Genomic DNA, 15,340 nt, shown 5'->3' with positions numbered 1-15,340 from the left:
TTTCAGCATCTGCTGCCTGTGTTATCCAAAATAAAGTGCTCAGTGGATACTCTTTGAAACATCAGTCATAACTCTGAACAACTTGGGATAGCTAGTTTCCTATAAGTTGTGAGAGGCCAGGAGCCATTAGTCACTGGTTTGTCAGTTTGGGCTCCAAAATTATATCTGACTACTCATGGCAGCACAAGGCTTCCATGACTCTATGCTTCCAAACTTTTGTCACCTGTTGCTGGCTGATACACTTCCAAAGCATAATGCAGTCCCACCAGCCTTAAATGACCACAGCCACAGAAGCTGTGGCTTCCCAGAGGCAAAGCTGGCACAACACTGAAATTTCTCAGAAGTCATATGTCAGGGTAAAAGAAGCCCAGGAGACAGACCATTCAGAGAATTCTCCCAGAGCAGCTGCCTCAGGCGACCAAGAACACACCAGTCTGCTCACACTGAGCCTTTTTTCAGTCAGTGTAAGTTTGGGCAGCAGGCACTGGGAGGACACAACAAGGAATGCTCAATAGAATGAGCAGAAATAAAATAGGGCTTCTTTCCTCATGGTAACGTTATATAACACATAGGGCTGGTAAAAAATGAAAAAATACTCATCTCCGGGGTACTTCCATACTCAAGAAGGAAATGATTGTGGTCAGGTAACTTTGAATACCAAATGCAGTGACAACATGTGGTCAACATTGTAGACAGCTCTGTGCAAAGCAAGCCTTCTGAAAAACTGTGAATGTAGAGACTTAAGCAGAACCTGTTTGGATGTACCCTTTTAGAGGTGCATTGTCTGCTATTGTGGTTCCATTGTCATGGAGAGCCAGGAAGGAGAAGCACGACTTATTAGCAGTAAAGACCTTTTAAAACTATTTGGAATAAAGGTCAAATCTTTCACTATGCTTATTAGGAATTCTAATATTAGAGATGTGTGTTTCACCTGACTTCTACAGTATTTGTGTTTCACCATTTTTCCCTGATAATACAATACAAAATATTTATTGCTTTGAAGGAAAAGGAAACTACCAGGCTTTCAAAGAAATGCCTGTATAAAGAATTTAAATGTATTGCTGATTGAATTATGAATTGGCAAGAAACTTTCAAGGTTAAAATGGAAGAATTATCATCTCTATTAGTGGACATTGTTAACATGCTCATTTATTAAAAAGACAAGTAGAATTAAATAAAAATGGTTTGCCCTTGGGTGAAAATTAGTGTGACTGTGGAGAGAAATTAGAATAAAGGAAGGTGATTTTTTTCCTTTCCAAAGATCAATTGAATTTTCTAGTGGTTCCAAGGTGCTAGCCAGGTTATGTCATAAAGATCAACTATTGCTTCAGGAAGGAGGAAATTGATAGATTCATTAATTCACAAAGAAAACTCAAAGTCCTCCTAAATACTCCAAGAAGTGGGGCAGGGAGGATGGGTGGTGGCAGTAAAATCATCATCACTTCTAAGGCAATATATCTCAAATTAAAATACTTATTCTCAACCATTAGTTGATGTATTTTAAAAGCATAACTCACAGAGTACTTCAGTATGTCTCCAGAAGCTTAAGTCATGCAAAATCTCTTCCATATTTTTGACAAAAAAAAAATAGAAAAAAGTTTACCATCAAAAATGAAGTTTAATATAGATGTAATAAAAGAAGAGTTAATTCAATGGAGCTAAATCTTCTGGGAAGTAGTGAGATCTATTAATGCAATAGAAACAACACGATTTTCTAGAAAATTATTACATGGTTAAAGCCAATATTATCTCACTAAGGAAGTCCTTATAGCAATTGAGTCCAGGCAATTTGTGATAAGAAAGATTTTCCAGGCACTTGACCTGGATGAAGTCATCCAGTCTCTAAGATTTCAAGAGTAAAGACTTCATGTTTTTAAGGACAACGCATGCAGAAATTGCATCTAAGTCATTATTCCAATTCCAAATCTCGATTTTCACGGCTGCCTGAAAAGGGTCACTGCATAGACCTCTGTTTCTAGTCCAATCTCTCTTCTGCCATTGACTTCCAGAAAGGGTGTGAAGGACAGAAATTCTGTAGGTGGCATAGCTGTGCAAATATACCTCTTGTCAAGCAAATGCATGTAACCTGACACTAAGAAATCTCTACATTTCCAACCTGTCAATTCTGCTTTAGGTGAAAGAGCTGAGATGCTCCAGAATAAAGCATGGTTAAGAATGTTTTGCTAATGTTAAGCCACAGGTGCAAGATGATCTTTAGATATAGATATATAAAAATATTAAATAATGTGTTTGTGTGTTTTAATGGAAAAATATTACTTCAGTGTTTCCATTGCAAACAAGGGCTCTGAGATTTGTAAACAAAATGAAAATTCACCAAGCTGAGAGTTTAGTGGAGTTAGGGACCACTAAATGTAGTGCCCATTGCAACCACTATAAGAATATTCCTGAAAAATACTTAATATTTGCAACAGTTTATAAAAAGTATTACTTATTTACTTATCTCTGATTATGTGCATTGAAAGCTAGAATGTAGTCATTCACACATACCAGGCCCAGATCCACAATATTCCTTCCCCCTTCCAAGCATATAGAAACTGAAAAGAAAAACCTGTTGTGTTTTACAGGTCTGGTCATTACATATTTAGCTCTTACTACATAACAGCATGAAAATGTTGAAATGTTTGGCAGGTGGGCTTCAATTCTTCCCAAATGCAAGATAATACACATTGAAAGGTGATAAAATATTGAGTTCATGCACACTAGAATGTTATAAAGTAACTGGAGACCTAAATAAAGAGTACCCTGTCATCAATATCACTATTCAGTGAAAACTTCAAGTCGTTGGTAACTTTGGCTAAAGAAAAAAATATTAGGCTATACAAAGTGCAAGATAAGATATCCTGAAAGTATTTGTACACAGAATACTTTTTTAGTTTTATGGTGGAATATTTACATGGCACACTGTTTTTAGTTCTCGTCATGTGTTCTCAACAAAACATAACAAAAAGAGGAGGGAAAAGTAAATAGATATAAAGCCTGAGAAAAACATCTATGTTTAAGGTATCTAGTCTGGAGGTTCTTGCTATGCAATCCTATAAGTTCCTTGTGTAGCTGAATGAGACAGAAAGACAAAATAAAGACCTCAAGTGAATAACTTAGTCAATGCGTCTAAATATGCTTTTTTTTTCCCTGCTGACTTAGAAATTCCTACTGTTGTAGGTGTGGTTCAACTGAAATTTAGGATCATCATGTGCCCTCTGTAAAAGGTTGTCCTAAAGGATTGCCTCTATAACACAAAATGAATGAGAAAGAAATAAGCAATACCGTAACTGCTCTTGTCTTTCTCTGCTGCTATTTAAACATGAACACTGCTGTATTATGTTCCAAACATGTCAGTTTATGAGCTGTTTAGAGACTTTCTTTATATGTTAGAATCACTCCTCCTGGCACAAATAGGTGAAAACTGTACTGCTCTGCACTAATAAGGCTTGCCACATGAAGAAATAAACTAACTCTAGTTCAGTCAGAAACACAGCCTAAATTTCTGTCTTGAACCACAGATGGAAAGAGTGCCAAAGGGGTATCCTGACCAAGATCACAATTCCCTTCCCAAGCATACCTATGTCATTGTCAGTTTGAGGGGCAATGCTGCTGCTTCTGTAAAAGTAAGACAGCATCTCTTCTGTTTTGGAAAGGTTCCTTATGAAAAGAATGTAACAATAAAATGTCTTTTATTTTCATCTTTTTCTTTATGTATCCATAAATTTTGACAGCATGATCTTTTAACCTTTGCCTATAAATATGCTTGGTGTTGCAATCTGTTTTGTGTACTACAGTTAGGATTAGCATGTGTAGAAAAACAGGGAAAAGGGAGATGATTGGAAAGAAGACGGACAGAGAAAGTGGGCTTCTTTTCTTAGCCTAACTAGAGTTTTACACAAACCCCTCTTGCAAAAGTTTGGCACTTCTCTGCAGCTAATAGTGCATTATTTTCTGCTTGCTTGAAGACGTATTCATTCACAACATGCAAGATGATTGTGTCAAGAAAAAAATATTCATAGATTTGAAGGGCTTGCTTTTTGAGGTATCCATAAATACAACATCTAAAATCTTAACTGGTGTCAAATAAACCAGATAGAATAGAGAATTTATTTATAGCATACAATTACAACTAAAATTGCACAATTCAGATAATCACTATCATAAGATCATATAATATTAATGTAAGCAGCAAAGATCTTTAGCCTCCATAACATAAAACTGCTGATTTTATGAGTATGCACTATAGTACTAAATTTTTATACTCACTAATGAAAAACTCAGTCACAAGCCTGAACAGTAAGTTAGGGTATTTTTGTCTAGACTCTAATCAAAATTAAATTATATTTAAAGAGCAGAAACCCTAACAAAAGCCCATATATCTGTGTATGACTGTAGAGCCAACATTACTTGCTGTTAGGTGACAGTTACTGTCATTATAACTGCAGTACCAGGGAAAAACTTTGTAAGAAAGTTCATAAAACAACTTTCTCCAAACAACTCTGTTTCTTTGTCTCCTTATTATGTAGGAACAGGAAACAAAGATATAAAAGACAGAAGATATATTTGACAGTTATAGCAAATAACACAATTTTTTTGTCTTTATGGTCATTCTGACAGTAAATTTATCTTTTGATGTCATGCTACTAGTGACATCAACACAGAAAAAAATGTCTTTTTCATTTCATCATGTACCTTTTGGCATTTGGGACCAAACTTATTTTGTTGTATACAAATCAGAGGGGAAAGATAAATGTATACTAAAGAACAAAAGTAAGATCTAATGTGAATCTGCTGATAGTGTAGTTGCTCCCCTTGGCCTCATACTTGGCTGAAGGAGCTGTAACACAGGGGGAAATACCATGCTTTGACAGCATGTGGAAATGTGGTACAAAGAAGATGAAGCACAGACAGAAAAAAGGAATTCTTTGTCCTATGTGCAGCAGCAATGTGCTTTCCACAGTGGCTTTATCTGCCATTGGAAAACTGAAAAGGCATACTGTGGGAGACACAAGCTCCAGGATAATAAAAATTGGTCTCCCGGAGGATAGGAAATATCTGCATGCTACACTCCAGGAGGTAAGAGTAACCCAGGTTCTTGTTAATAGCTGCCCTGGGGCAGATTAGAGTGAAGTGATGTATTCATATTTCTAGAGTCCCATACCTTCTGGGTGGTTTTCTCCCAAGCAGCTCTTCACAGCAGTGTCGCTCCTGCTTCTTCATCAGGGCTCCTCCAAGGCTCTCCCTGACCAACCCACCCCCTTTTATCCCAGCTACCTCCACAGGTCACAGCTGCCACCCAATTAAGGCCATCACAGCTGCAGCCCATTTACAATAACTAGAATCAGGGCAGGGTCACTTATACAATACACAGATCTTTTACTGCAATACATATATTTACTCATGTCCCTATATTGTGACACTGAATGATCAGTGCTTGTAAATATATCTATTTAAAGTTTACTTTAGAACAATTTGTTTGAAATGGAAAGCAGGTAGCCATTTTAGTTATTACTATCTGCTGTAATAAGTAACATGAGACACAAAAATATCACTTATAAAAATCTATGTGGAAGAAGAAAGGAAGAAAAAGAAAAGGGTGCATATTCACTGCCAGGGAATCTACAATTATGTCTGTGGAAGTTATGACCTTCATTCACAGGGACTAGGGGAAGGAGCCCATGAAACATAGCCTGATGGCTTAATAAACACATAGGTTCAGGTGGGAAGAGCCTGGTATCTACCCTGTGTAGGGAGGATATTTCAGTCCTCAGGTGGAAGGCCTTAGACTTTAGTCTAGGGGCACTTGAAGGGTCTTTGATGGTTTTTAACACCTAAGACACAAGAGCTGCCTCCCATGTCAGTGCAGTTGGGCCAGTAATGCCCCATCATTTTACAACAGAGCAGAGGACAACTACCATGGCAAAGAACACCATCCTGCTGTCTGTCTTGTCAGCCTCAAAGCCTGGCTTCACCAAAGCACACTGGTGCCTCCACAAATGGATAAATATTTTGAGTAATTAACCACTAACAGCCCAGTCTCTCAAACTGTACCCATGCCCTTGTACACATATTGTAAAAATTAAACAGATCCAGTGCTGCTATGAATTGATTAGGACCAGCAGGTCTGTTTCTCCCATTTCCAGCATATGGAACAGAATACTGGGTTCACAAAGGGTTTGATCCTGCACCTGTTTCAGTCAGTGAGGACTCATCACTTAGTTTACTTTGACATTACCTATATGTGGGATTGAAAGAATATAGCAGTTACAGCAAGAAGTTACAGCAAATTTTGTTGGGTTTTTTTTAGTTTGAGACTTGTCCCTGCCTCTTATTCTTCAAAATGTTATCATTTAGGGCTGAGGCCTCCAACTCCATAGGAGGTGTGATCTTAATTACCACTCAGAGAAAAAAAAAATCATCTGGTGACCTTCATCCCCTCAATTTCAATGAGCGCATTGAAAACACATATCACTTCCATTTGTTTCTATTACTTCAAAATACTTGCCCTTTTCAAGGTAGGGCTTTTGCTGCTGTATATATTACTTTTCTGAATGTGTACTGCAATTACAGTCTAATTAGATATTAAAGACAGTTACTAAAGGTAGTTATGAAAGAAACTAATTTAAATGTTGTAAATAAAATGTTGGTAATTGCTAGGTGAAGGTAACTGTTTGATAACTACAAATGTTAAACTGCAGATACCTGATGTTGAAGAAAAGGCCTTGAGCAATGAAGAGTGTCAGGTGTCTTTTTGCAGATACATCATCTGAAAATTCACCTCTAGGCCAATGAAAATGCCCATGCTATGCCAATTGTTCATTCAGTAGCTAAATGTTCATTCTATAAAGCCTGAATTCTATAAAGTTTTGCCAGAAAAGAAAAAGATTACATTGTCTCATAATTCCGTCAAATGCATGTAACAAATATAGACATATTTTCTTATTCTTCAGTGAAAGTGCAATCCGTCAAACTCAGAGGACTCATCATGGGATTTCTAGACCAAAACCTAATAAACACGGGCCAGTTGCTTGCTGATTGGCTTCAGACTCCCAGCCATTTTTTTATTTCACAAATCTCTAAACCAAAACTTGTTTTTAATCTGGATATTTTTTATAATATAGTCCTAAAATCAAAGTTCCAAGCTGCAGAGAGAATCATCACATATCAGATCACTCAAACAATACATATTTATCAGAAAGCAGTATCTGAATGAGAGGAGCAGAAGGACACAGAAGCTCCAAGTGACGCTGGGTCAGAGCTCCTCACAGCTCCTCCAGAAAGAGAAAAGAAATCAGCAAGATGTATTGACTAGCACTCAACAATATATCTCTTATAAAATGCTTTTCATGGCTTAGAATGAAAGGTAAAACTGAAGGACTAGTCAGCCACCAGTGATTGGAGAACTCCCAAGGTAAGCAATTGTCATGGCTGCTTTTACTTGGCCCAATTATGACAGCAATTTGAAATGCATATTCATTATTAGCAGAATCTGAATTCCTAAAGCATCTCCTAGGCAAAAAGAATGAAATTTTAAAAGAAAATAAAGATTCCAAGAGTGGATTTTCTTGACAGAGTTTTATTTCCTCAGAGGAGTTTCCAGGTTACTTATTTAAACTCACTGTGTTATCTGCCCATTGAGAAGAAAGAATATCTTAACATTTTGAAGCATGGTCCAAATTCATATTCTCTTTCCAATCAAAATCCTGAGGAAAATGTAAATTAAAGTTCAAAATATCCTTGGTAGTCCAAGTGCTGAAAATCCAAAGAGCCTTCAAAGCTCAAATCTCACAGGATAGTCCATCTTCAGCCTCAAGAGAAGCTGAATGTTCCAGGCAGAATGGGGTGCAAGTGAATATATTTGTAGACAAGTTAGAGAAATTTAGGAATCTAGAGGTTAAGAATTAGAGGGAGTTTGGGGAATTAGAAGACACTATGGTTAGACTTTCTAGAAGAGAGATTCTTCAGGCCAGTTTTAAACTTTAAAACAAAGTTTTGATAGATGATATTTGTTAAAAATATATACTAGTATAAATTATTACTTAAATTTTATCAAGACTATTCTTTCCATTCAAGATGCCTAAGACTAGGGACCATCAGAAAATTAAACACCCAGATTTTGTAAATATGTGAACAAATAGCACCCTGATAGCGAATTAGTCAACTTGTATGTAACTACTTTTAAAGCCGAATGGAAATTAATGTTAAAATAAGTCTTTATAATATTTATATAACTAAGCACAAATAAAAAGAGAATAGTAAACTAGAAACATGTTCAGTGTGAGAAGAAACGTACCCTTTATCAGCAGGCAACAGTAATTTAAAGAAAAGAGATAGCGTTTTAGACGGCATGTTTAACACAAGGCTAAAGTCTCTGGTAAAAATCACTCACCAATTAACCCTGATAATATTTTTCTAGATGTGTAACCTTTGGCAAGAACAATTTCTCCACCTTTATTATCCAAAATTTCAGCTATTTAAATTGAATTCTTTATAAACTAATTTATATTTAATGATCAGCACTTACTGCTATGGTTTAATTGACAATGCAGAGTTAGGTAAAAGAATGAACTCAATATTAGGTTTTTTCCAGTCTTATGGATTCTATGACTCCAGGATTCTCAAAGACAGAGAAAAATAGTTTTATTTTGTTTTCACTTTTGTTTCAAATTGATTTAAATTTTCTACAGCTGAGGTATTAGAATGCAAAAATCAATTTATTTTTTTAATTCAATCTAAGCAGTTTTTGTTAAAGTCATATTCTTTGCATTGCATCATTTGGGATTCAAAGACTGCAGGAAAATCTTTATCTACCAACATGGGACAATTCAAGCCTTTTTAATTACAAAAGCTCTCCTGCCAGTGTTAGAGTTAATTAAATCTTCCTTTTTGTTAAATTTAAGTCTAGAACCAAATTCAAGCTGACAATGCCTCTTTAATTCTTGTTCTCAAAGGGGGAATATTTCATTTGTTGTGAAGCCAAAACCATGAATGAACTATGGCTTAAATAAAGTAAATTGAAATGAAGGAAAATAATTAGTTAATAAAGGGAGTTTATTTGTTTTCACATTTCCTTGTTTTTTTAATTTTTCTAACACCTCACCTCAGTAAATAAGGCAATATTTTAAGGCACATAGACAAAGAACAGAAATATTAACTGTGCACTTCCAATTTGAAATCTTGACTTACTACAAAAAGAGGGAAAATCTATCTGTGTTTAAAGTTAGAATCTACTTCAGCTTCTCAGTTTTTTGTACAACTATGTCTTCATTCTTGAAGGAAAGAATTACATACATGCACTTTATAAAAGGAGCTCAGTCTTAGCGCATCCTTTACAAATGCAAGGAAAATTGAAACAGCCAACTATTATCTGTGTGAAGGCCAGAATTATATTCTTATATTATTATAGGGGATCTATTTCTATCCCCAGCTCTTTTTCTGTTTCTTTTATTCATGTGGCCTTTACATCTTCACTAGAAGATACTATTCATCGTTGCCATTTCCTCTAAGTTTGCAAACCTTACAGTTCTTGCTGAGAAACTTCTTTAAAACATCAGGACTGTTGGGAAGAGTAGCTAAGTAAGCTTCTTTAGTGTACAGAAATTATGGAGGGTGACTTTTTTATTTTTCTTAAACCATTAGATACAACTGTAAATGTCTCTTTATATATAAACAGAGCCTTACTGATTCTGTTAAGATAAAGGTGCTGGAAAGGAGATGATAGAGATAGAAAAGGAAACTTTTTCACCCATTCCATTTAAAATATACTGAAGTAAGATACATTCCATGCTTGCTGTCTTTAGTGCTTTCTGAAAATAAAAGGCATTTAGAAGAGTAAATGCTGATTTGTCAGGAGACAGCAAGGTATAAGTCCAGTTTGTGTCAACCAGATTTCAGCAAGTTCTCAGAAGACAACCTGATACCTCTTCTACATGGTAAACACAAACATCCAGCTGGGTAAACAGAAATCATTTAACTGTATTTGTCTTTCTAATATAAAAGTATCTGAGTGAAAGATTATCCAAGATTTATATAGATGAAGATTAGGACAGCATGACTTTTTACTTAAAAAAAATTAAAAATCAGTCCACAAATGTTAACTGTTTGGACATTTGTTGCTTTTATGACTGACCACAACCTTCCGTGGAATTGCAAAAAAAATTCTGGTTGTGCTGAATTCAATCAACAGTAGCTGATAAATCAGAAATAAGGGTTTTTATGGAAGAATTAGAGCAGAAAGGGAAGGAATCAAGAAAGTATAATACACAGGTTTTATTCTTCCTTCCACATATCCTATTCTGTAACATTAAAAGCAGTCAGAAAATAAAAATCTCAAAAAAATTATTGCATATCTAAAAATAATCCCACTATAATGTCAACAAAATCACTTTCAGAAATTTCTCAGTGGAAACAGGTATGTGTCTGACTGAAATCCTTTTAACTTTCTACTTTGAATATTTGTACTGAATGCCAATCAAATGCAACAGAAGAATTAGTATTTGCTGCCAATTTTCTCCTACATTGCAAAAATTCCAGAATCATTGATCATCTACCAATTCTTTTTATTCTTTGTATTATCATCATAACTTCTACATTCACCTAGGCAACAGTAACTTTGTAGCAGAAATACTGTAATAATACTGAGTACTGCAGTGTTTCACTACAAAACTCCAGGTTTCTCCTCTTAATTCTTATTAAACTTAACATTTCACAGCTGTTCTTTCAGCTAGAATGAAAAATATTTCTGGCATTAATTTAACTTTAGTAAAAAGTTGTTGTTTTTTTCATAAGAAAAAACATTATAAATTTCTTGACTCAAAAGGAAACAAACCTCTACAACAGACATTTTTTGCCAAATAGGCAGAAGAAAGTGGGCCACATGTGCCAAGCAGGATGATAATGTGGGTAGGGTATTCTCTCCTGTAGATACCATTGATTGGTTATTCGGTACAAGACATTTCTTCACAGATAACATTAGAAATATTTTCTTTAACCCATTTCATCCTGTCTTTCCCTCCTCACTTTCTTCAAAGTTCAGGTCTACCATCTTGAAAAATAACAAGTCCATCATGTTACTCCTCGATCTGTGAAATGTTTAGAAGAGTCCAAATGTAACACCTTGAAATTCTTTAAACCAAGTACCTCAAGCAAAATCAGGAGTTTCCTGCACATGGTAAATTTTTGTTCTTTGATAAATGATAATAGATTATGAACAGGACATAATCACACTCTGCCAACAGCATAATCTAAAATATTTACCCTTTACGCTATAACTCGGTTTCAGGAATTCCTAAATAAGCACTGTTGAATTTAAAATGGAATAGGAAAATCTTAGAGAAAGTTTGAACTTTGCTTCACTTGTAACGTGGTTTTAAAAATGTGCTGAAATATTCAGAACCATGTCTTTGCAGGTTTTGGTTAATTTGAATGGTAACAGAGGCGCTGAATTTCGGGAACAGAATAAGCAAAAGGCACCATCATAACAAGGTTGACGAGAATCAGCACCAACATGGGAACTTCATTTTACCATATTCTCTCAGAATTAGGAAAAGGCATATGCTCTATAGAAGAGTTTATACACACCAATACAGACACAAATACTGTTTTTGAAATTTGCTGCATTTTAGAAACAAATAGGACATTGAATAATATGAATAGCTTTTTAGTTTTTTTCCCCCTGCAGTTTGCCTAAGGAAAGAACTTGTGATAATGTGGAAAGGAACTCGTATCATCACCACAGGAGCATTTGTTTAATGGCATTCATTTACATGGAAATATGCACCCTAGTAGGAACAATTCAGAAATTCAGCAAGCAGCTTGTGATTTCAAAAAACTGTTGACAATGCTAACAATTTTCAGTGGTAAAATACCTTCTGAGTAGTTTAGATTATTATTTGTTTGCATAATTGTCATACTAAATCATTCTCTACCCACTGTTCTATTTTCTTCTGTGGTCATTTCCTCATTTTTATTAACTCTCAGGCAGCCTCTCATTTCACAAGTCAAAACTACATTTTCTAAGAAGGTTATTATTAATTGCTGCAAAAACTCACAATAAATACTTTAACTCTGCAAGTTTATAGAAGACTAGAAGATATTTAGGCTCAGATGAAAAAAACCTTGGCACTTATACTCAGTCATTTTACACCCAGAGACTTTTCAGTCCTGTGATGGTCAACACTACAGTGCACAGAGGGACTCAGGTCCTTCTATGGCAGTAAAACCAAAGTCCATTATTATCCCATGGGATTTAGGCATCCACAAAAGGATTTCACAGTCAGCTGTATGAAGGGACTCCTAAAACAGCCAGCAGAAAAATGCCTAAACCATAAAAGAAAAAGCACTGTCTTTCTTCAGGACCTGGTCACTTGTCTGGAAGCTGGAATGAAGCACCTCCCTGCTGAGAGCTCTGTTCAGGGCAAAGCACCCTTTTCTATACCTACCTTCTTAAACATTGTGTTTTGTTAATGAAAATTGCACTCTTCCTCTTCTTCTTCCAAATGGCTGTGTTGGTGATTTCATCACAATTATGGTATCAATTACATTGCCTTCTAGGAAGGCAGATGTTTGGGCTTCACTTGCATTCCCAGTTAGAGAAGATCCAAAAGAGCTTTTCCTGGTTTCTTAAAAGACCCAGCTCTCTAGCCATTAACTTTTATATCACTGTTGGAATAGGGAGCTTTGTACTGTATTGGCAGTGGTAATAGTTCTGTTTGGTCCTGAAAGCAACATTCTCTCTTTATTTCGTCCACATCTGGAAAGAAAGGAGGAGGCAGTATTTAGTCATCTTTTGCAGTTCTTGTGGGTATAAGAAAAGTAGTGACCATAAAGGCCAACACGTATTTCTAGAGAAGAGAACTCACCAGATCTTGCTCCCTGATAAATTTATTGTTTTAAATTTTGGAAAAATAAAACATGAATCAGCTAGATCCAGAACAAAAATGAGATTTTTTTTTTTTATAATAACAATGAACTGTGATTCTTAGTGCCCATATTATAACTACAGCAGACAGTAGTAACATTGAAAAGAGCTTGTTTGACCTTCTTTAAAGAAGAGAAGTGCAGAACAAAATGATTAGACAAGGAAATATTGAGAAGATTAACAAGACAATTTGCAATAGAAATGAAAATGTGATTTTCCTTATAATTGCTCTGGTGTCTAGACACAGTGCACTCATAATCATGAGTTCAGTACATTTGTTTCTACAAAATGAAACATATCTCCAACTTGTCAAATCAGAATGGCCACAAGAATACAAGTGAGCGATAATTACAATTTCTTGGACTCAACTTATTTCAAGGCCTTAAAATATACTTTGTGACACTATCATTATGTCTTGGCATTCTACACCAGACCTGCATTAATTATCTGGTTTAGCACTGTCTCTAGCAAAATAATTGTACAGCTTGATTTTTTTTTGGTGGGTTTTGAGCCCAAAACACTGTGTTTTAGTGGAATGGGACTTCTAAAAGCTGTTGGGTCACTGCTTCCCTATATGAGCTCATAAATTCAGATCACCCCAAGGTATTTCCCTGCTGGAAAATGAAGCTGCTAATCTTTACCTACTTCACTGAGGTGTCATGAAGATCTGTTAACATTTACACAGTGCTTGGAAAATGCAAAGCCCTGTGAGCTACATTGAGACTTGGCCTAAACAGCAAAGCTGAGAATCCTCCTCCCATCACTGTATGAGCTGCACAAAGAACCTGGGCTGGGATGGAGACTGAGTTCAGGAATATGCTTCCTGAGAATTTCTGGCTAAAATTGTGACACCATTTACTGCTTAAATTATTTAACAGCATTTTATCAGGTGGGAGAGAGAATATGGGGAGTAACTGCAGCATATAAATCCTCCTGTCTCCAGTACATTTCAGAAAGATATGACAAATACAAAAGCAGGACTAGAAATTTCTTTTTTTTTTTAGAAAAGAAACACCACAAAATTATGTGAGTTTCATTCTCTAGTTTTGAGCAATATGCACACCACAACCTTTCTATTTTACTCTTCTTAAGAAAAAACATATATGACCATATGCCCAGAGGGTTTTATTTGTGGTTTTTCATGTTACTGTGAATCAACATTTGAAATACAATAGATAAAAAGAGAATTGTAGCCCTTTTCAAAATTATAGGAGATTTTTCCTAATGCTACAAAGAATTTGTGAGTATTTTCTAACACTTATTTCATCCGATTCCCTCTAGAGGCTCAATCCTGCTGCTTTTACACATTGAGTAGGTTTAAATAGATCTTTCTGAAACCAGTATGCAAAATTCTTAGAAGAAATGTCATCTTTCATGTTCTTATTCCATTAAAAACACAATAGGGAAGAAAAAATATTTTTACTTTCTAGCCTAAGAAAGTGAAGAGTAAGATAGGGAGTAAAACCTCTTCTTTTCACTACATTTTTCATACCCAAACATAATACTAGATTAAAATGACATCAAAGTACATATATGTATTCTTTGACCAAAACTCATAAAGGTGAGATCCAAAAAATTGTACTAAAATGAAGCACTTTGAGGAGGGATTAAAAAAATGAGCATGCTTCACTCTGCTCTCAATGCCACACCCTAAATAATGGCTATGACAAAATTGGGATACATTTGTACCAAACATAAACCTCGACAGCACTGTTTATTTGCTAGCAGCCTCAAGATTAAAGCACTTGCCCTTCTCCCTCACAGAATCAGTAAATAATATAAATACTATGGAAGTCAAAGATTAATATTGCCATAAACTCTAAGCTGGTCTAGTTTATTCTGATGAGGCATACATTTTTATGTCATCCATCAGAGTATGAAAACACACAGTTACATTTTGTTTTCCGCAGCACTGTCAATCCAATATGAAGAAACAGTAGATTTAAACGTAATACTTTATGAATTTTCCTCACAGTACTAATCATTGTGTGATGCTGAAATAGTAGTTTATTGCAATCTTCAAGAAACATAATACAGTTATAATGTACATGTAACAAGACATGTAATAAATATATTTGAAAATCTTGATGACACAGTATGTTATTTCTTGGTATTTATATTAGACCATAATGTCAAATGTGGTATTTCTGAAACATATATTGTAAAGATTACTTTGTATGAGTGTTCAGAGAAACTATCTCATAAAAAAACACCATTGTACAAGGAAAGCAGATACATAGAGCTGATGCTAAAAAACTGCTTTTATACATTGTGTCCTGAGGTGTTAATGACTTCAGCAACCACTACTTAGCTCAAAAGATGGGCTCCATCCTAGTGCTCTTTGTGCTTGCCTATGCATATTTATAGAACTCCCTCTGGCTTAATTCAAATGATCTGGGGAACCAAGATATCAATGCT

This window comes from Zonotrichia albicollis, chromosome 4, assembly GCF_047830755.1.
Source record: "Zonotrichia albicollis isolate bZonAlb1 chromosome 4, bZonAlb1.hap1, whole genome shotgun sequence".
Classification (NCBI taxonomy): Eukaryota; Metazoa; Chordata; class Aves; order Passeriformes; family Passerellidae; genus Zonotrichia; species Zonotrichia albicollis.
Note: the sequence above shows the minus strand (reverse complement) of the source record.